The sequence below is a fragment of the Armigeres subalbatus genome, chromosome 1, assembly GCF_024139115.2.
Source record: "Armigeres subalbatus isolate Guangzhou_Male chromosome 1, GZ_Asu_2, whole genome shotgun sequence".
NCBI classification, from domain to species: domain Eukaryota; kingdom Metazoa; phylum Arthropoda; class Insecta; order Diptera; family Culicidae; genus Armigeres; species Armigeres subalbatus.
Genome location: NC_085139.1, coordinates 145,228,233 through 145,234,232, shown reverse-complemented (window position 1 = coordinate 145,234,232; position 6,000 = coordinate 145,228,233). Strand labels below are relative to the sequence as shown.

Below are 6,000 nucleotides of genomic sequence, written 5' to 3'. Positions count from 1 at the left end.
TCTGCTAGAAAAGATCGAAGTAAACATACGAAATCGTAATCTTCGCTCACACTCATTCTTATACATTCGTGCTTCTAGAACTAACTACGGAATCAATGAGCCAATCTGTAGGGATTGAGAGGGGTATGAGTAAATATATTGACTGAATAAGAGGGCATATAGTCATGAGCACTAGATGCGAGAGGTGACAGTTCAACGAAGTGAGCATTCAGTTTTGTGATGTATTTCGCGGGAAGCAGTTGTGCTTCGGAGCTGCTGCGGATCGAGCAGCAGCTGGAGACGGCTGATTCGGATGCAGCTGTCTCCTAAGGACACGACAGGGGTTTGGGCAACTTCACTACAAATTAAGCGAGATTTGTTTCTGATTTTGATGCAAGATTTATGTTCTAGAGCCTGGTAAGTTCTATCCATGACTGCATTCAGTGGTTGACTTGAGTTCAGTGTTAGAAAATGTAAACAAAGAGAGAAACATGTAAGCAATGAGTTACGTAGAATATTGTTGACGATTTGTTTCTGACTTTGATGCAAGATTGATGTTATAGAGCCTGGTAAGTTCTATCCATGACTGCATTTCGAGATCAGTAGTTGATTTGAGTTCAGTGTTAGAAAATGTAAACAAAGAGAGAAACATGTAAGCAGTGAGTTACGTCGAATATTGTTGATGATTTATTTTTGATTTTTTGGAAGATTGATGTTCTAGAGCCTGGTAAGTTCTATCCATGACTGCATTTCGAGATCAGTGGTTGACTTGAGTTCAGTGTTAGAAAATGTAAACAAAGAGAGAAACATGTAAGCAGTGAGTTACGTCGATTAGGGGAAGTGCACCGGTTTTGGCCAACTTAGTGCCTAATTTGGCCAACCCTCAAAAGTACATATTTTTCCAAAATAATCGATCAGTTGGAAGCAGCGTTAAAGCTTGAGGGATATATCTCTTGTTGGAACTAAAAAAACCGTTGTGAATTGCTTTATTTTTGGAGTTATTCACAAAATTGGCCAAATTAGAAACATGGCCAAAACCGGTTCCCCTATTGTTGGTGATTTATTTTTGATTTTATGGAAGATTGATGTTCTAGAGCCTGGTAAGTTCTATCCATGACCGTATTCCGAGATCAGTGGTTGATTTGAGTTCAGTATTAGAAAATGTAAACAAAGAGAGAAACATGTAAGCAATGAGTTACGTAGAATATTGTTGATGATTTTTTTCTGATTTTGATGCAAGATTGATGTTATAGAGCCTGGTAAGTTCTATCCATCATTGCATTCCGAGATCAGTGGTTGACTTGAGTTCAGTGTAAGAAAATGTAAACAAAGAGTGAGAACATGAAAGTAAATAGTTCCGTAGAATGTTTATGATGATTTGTTCCTGATTTTGATGCAAGATTGATGTTCTAGAGCCTGGTAAGTTCTATCCATGACTGCATTTTGAAATCGCCGAAATCAGTGGTTTACTTGAGTTTAGTGTTAGAAAATGTAAACAGATAGAACTTGTAAGCAAGGATTTGCCTAGAATATTGATGATTTTTTTTTCTTCTGTATTTGGTGTCAGATTGATGTTCTTGGACATTATAAAGCAGATCAAAATAACAATAATAAAATTGTAAAAGAGTAGAGCAGGAGGAAGATGTAGGGATTGAGAGGGGTATGAGTAAATATATTGACTGAATAAGAGGGCATATAGTCATGAGCACTAGATGCGAGAGGTGACAGTTCAACGAAGTTAGCATTCAGTTTTGTGATGTATTTCGCGGGAAGCAGTTGTGCTTCGGAGCTGCTGCGGATCGAGCAGCAGCTGGATACGGCTGATTCGGATGCAGCTGTCTCCTCAGGACACGACATTCTGCAAAAGTTTTTTTTTTCGGAGAACACTCAGAAGCATGTAATGAAAATTCTCCAGAAATCGCTAATTTTTTTTCCTCACTACCTCTCCTGATAAAGGTAGCCTTACACCTCGGGAAAATTTTCCGGCGGATTTTGGGCCCCGTGCATTTTCAATTTTCAAGAATCTCCCGGAGGAATTGCTCAAGGTACTTCCGGGGAAACTTATGTACGAAACTTGCGAAGCAATTTCTGAAGGAAACTTCGAGCACAGATAACAGATATTGAGGGTGGCATCCGATACGTGTGTAAATATCCGCAACCGTTAATTCAATTGTATTTTAAATTGGGACCATCGACCAATCGATTGGAGATGGCGCAAAGATCATTGTTATTCAAAACGCAGCCATTGGCTGCGTTCAACGGTTGTTAATCATCTGCGTCCGTATGTACTGCCGCAATTAGTTGAGTAGATGGCAGTAGTGGGCCAACGTATATCAATTCAAAAGTTTACACAGGATTTTCAATAAAATTTGTTCTAGCCTAAATATCTGTTATCTGTGCTTCGAGTAAGTTCCTGTATTCCAGAAAATTGTAGGAATAATTATTGTAAATATTATTGTATACTAATTATTGTAGGAATTTCCAAATTAATTACAGGAGCAACTCCAGACAAAATCCTGGAACAGTATTCAAAGATATTCCTAGGAGAATTTCCAAAGGAATTCATCTCGAAAGGATCCATTGGAAAAAATATGGAGGAATGCCTGAAGATATCGCCAAAAATTCAAGAAAGAATTACTGAAAGAATTTCTGAAGTAATTTTTGGCAGAATTCCCGAAGACAATTCTGAAACGCACGAAAGAGTTTTTGGTAGAATTTCAAAAGAAATTCCGCATAAAAAATAATTCTATTCGGTATTCCTCAAATATATTTTTCTGACAATTCTTAGCGGATTTTGTGAACGGGTTTCAAGGGGAATTCCCAAGCTACATAATTGCATCCACCGACCTAATTTAGGACACAATCAGTAAGGAAATCCTGAATGAACTTATGAATAAAGCCTGTCCACTTTAAATTTCGGACACCCATCTTCCAACGCGATCCAATTCAGCTATTCAAATCCATTTCAGTATGTAAACATTACATTAAAATTCGAATTTCAAACAAAACAAAATTAAACTGAAGAGAATCCAACAAAACAAAAATCAATCATAAACGTAATCAAATTTAATCCTTTGTTCATAGCTCCTGAAACCAAATCTCAAAGCCAATTTAATTTCTGTGAACTCGATTCCTCATAGAGGTGTGCGCCACCGCCGCCAACATCTTTTCATACGCGCCATTGCCTCAAATCTCAAATTTTAGAAAAACGAACAATTTTCAGAGCTTCCGAAAATTTCGAGTTAAAATTCAGAGAATTCCGAGTCAACATTCCAATAAGTTTTTCGTGGAAATTTCGTAGAATTTCCTGATTGATAACCTTTAAAGTTTCACGATAATACTTTCCGTTAAAATTTCGATGCTTTTCTTTAAAAAATCCATGCATTATGTTGTTGAATAATCATCTATTGAAATCCCAAGAATTTCTTTCTAAAATCCAAAAGTTTTCCTGTTATTAGTTTTTTCAGTGAAAATTTAAATTTTTTTCCGAGGTAATATTAAGTTTAAACGAACATTTCGAAATATTTCCCGTGGAGTTTTAGAATGGTTTCCTATGATATTTTTAAATTTCTTTTTTAAATTTGGAGCAATTTTCACATTCCAAAGAATTTTCCGAATAATTTGCGATATGAAGAATTTTCAGTTGAGATTTTTGGTGAATTTCTCGTCAAAATTTCGAATAAATTTTCGTGAAAATTATAAAGGCTTTCTTACAAAAATTGCAAATATTTTATTTGTGGAAACTAAAAGAGTTTTTGGTCGGAAATTCAAATAATTTCTCGTGTAAATTTTCAACAATTGTTATAGCAATGCTGAAGATTTTCCATCAATAATTCCAAAGAATTTGCATTAGAACTCCCGAATAAATTGCCATAACATTTCTAATAATTTCCCATGGACATTCCGGAGTTTCGGAGTTTCGCTTATATGTCTAAAGAATTCATCGCAAGAAATTCCGAAGAATAACCGAAATTAAGCAATGTTTTCCAAGGACTTCCTATAAAATCTCCAGTTGAAATTCTGAAGGGCTTCTCGCAGAAATTTCGGAGAATCCCCCTCAGAGTGTAATATAATCGAAATTTTTTGGTGAAGTTCATCTTTCTTCACTTTTCAGCTCACTTCCAGACACATTCATAGTCGGCTCTGGACTGTCAATATTCGTTTGAATTTTAGTCATTGAATATTTGTGCACATTCTACAAATTGATACATTATCTGAAATCTGAGCACATTTTAAAAGAGTAAAGTAATGTATCACATAGTACTGAATCCGGTTTTCACCCGAGAGGCACATTCAACGGTAAACATCAGTATAAACAATGCTAATTATGTTTTTTTCTGCACATATTAAGTACACTCAGTGACAGTCGAATGAATGAGTTGGTGGAGTAGTCGTCTGACTATGTCATTCTATGTTTTGAATATTTATGCAATGTTTGTCAAAATTTGGACCGAAGTTGTTTCATGAAGATAAATATTTTAAGCTCTGATCCCCCTTACAAGTTTTAACGAATGTCTTTTGGAAATTCAAAAGATTTTTCTTTGATATTTCAAAATGCTTCCATTGTAAATTCCAAAGAATTTTCCGTTGAAGTATGACATAATTTCCCGTGAAAATTCTCAAAATTTGCCTGTCGTTTCTATAGAAGTTCCTGCTGAAAATCAAAAGATATTCTAGTAGAATTTGCAATAAAATCCGAGTGGAAATTTAAAAAAAAAATCGATAATTTTTAAAAGAGAATTTTCCTGCTCAACATAGAAGAATTTCCAGGTAAAATCCGTGATATTTTTGAGTCGTAGTTCAGCAAAAAAAACCTCAAAATAAAACAAGTGAACTTCCCACAAAACTGCTGCATAAATTGTTATAAAAAAGTCTACGTGGACTTTTGGTATACCCCCCCGTCCCCCTTCGTAGACTAACGTAGACTTTTTTGAAACCCCTCCCCCCCCTCTCAAGAGTCTACGTGGTTTATGGACGGCCCCTTACCTCAGTGTCCGAAACTTAACGTGGACAGGCTTTACATAAATTCCGTAACAATTATTTTTAAAACTGAACCTAGACAACAGTACCGGTTTAACTTCATTTGAAACTACAACAACAAATATCACAAAATTATCGGAAAAAAAGATTTTCAACGCGCATTTCATTTTAATAAACAGCTTTGGGGTTGGAACTAGTGCGAACCTAGTTCCAACATGAGCGAATAAAAAAACACTTTGACAGTACTTAGGTTGGAACTGGTTCAAACCTAGGTTGGAGCTTTTTAAAAACGTGTAGCCTCTCGGCTGCTCCGACGGGATAAATGGTAAAGGAATTTTATGCTGAGCACTGGGTCGTCTTATTCAATACTACGGTTGCACTCCAACATGCACTCACTCCAGTGGGAGTTAAACTTTCAACACTTACCGGTGGGGAAATAGGTGCCCCCTTATTTCTACCGTCTAGGTATTATTTTAAAGAAAAAGATGAAGATGAAGAAGAAAAGACACGACAGAGTAGAAGTTGCAGTAGGAAAAAGAGATAGGTGAACTTAAAAAACCTAAGGAGTGCGTCGATTTAAATAATCTCAACTAGCGACTCATTTTACATTCTTAGTTTATTAATTAACCCATGCAAGGGCTTTGAGAGAGACGTTTTATAATGGTGTACATACGCTTTTGTTGTTGGCTGGCTGTGTCGTTGGCGAGGTCGTTGGCTAGCATTGCTGGATCCCGGCGCGGGTCGATGAGGCCTTTTCTGCAGACGATTCGGCTCGGTGCCGGAGATGGCGGTCGATGATCTTGGCCGACTGATTACGATGACGGAGTGACGGATGGTTCGGCAGATGGCCTTGCCGAGGGTCTTGGTGGGGCCGATTCGAACGGCGATGAACCGGCGAAGGCAGTCGAGGGTCGGCAGGCGGATTCGGACGGCGAGCTGCCGAGTGGTTCCCCTGATGGACTTAGGCCGAGAGCGTGGTAGGGCCGATTCGAACGGCGGTCGGCTGGCGAGGGCGGTCGATGGTTGGCAGGCCGATTCGGA

General features: G+C 37.6%; 1 protein-coding gene across 1 annotated transcript in view; it reads left to right on the top strand.

Moving 5' to 3' along the window:
- Window positions 1–282: 282 nt before the first annotated feature.
- The window catches only part of LOC134205210 (uncharacterized), a 142,226-nt gene continuing 136,508 nt past the window's right edge, over window positions 283–6,000 (top strand). Inside the window, exon 1 of the mRNA XM_062680255.1 lies at window positions 283–396. The gene's annotated coding sequence lies outside the window, so the exon portion shown is untranslated. The remainder of the gene's footprint in view (window positions 397–6,000) is intronic.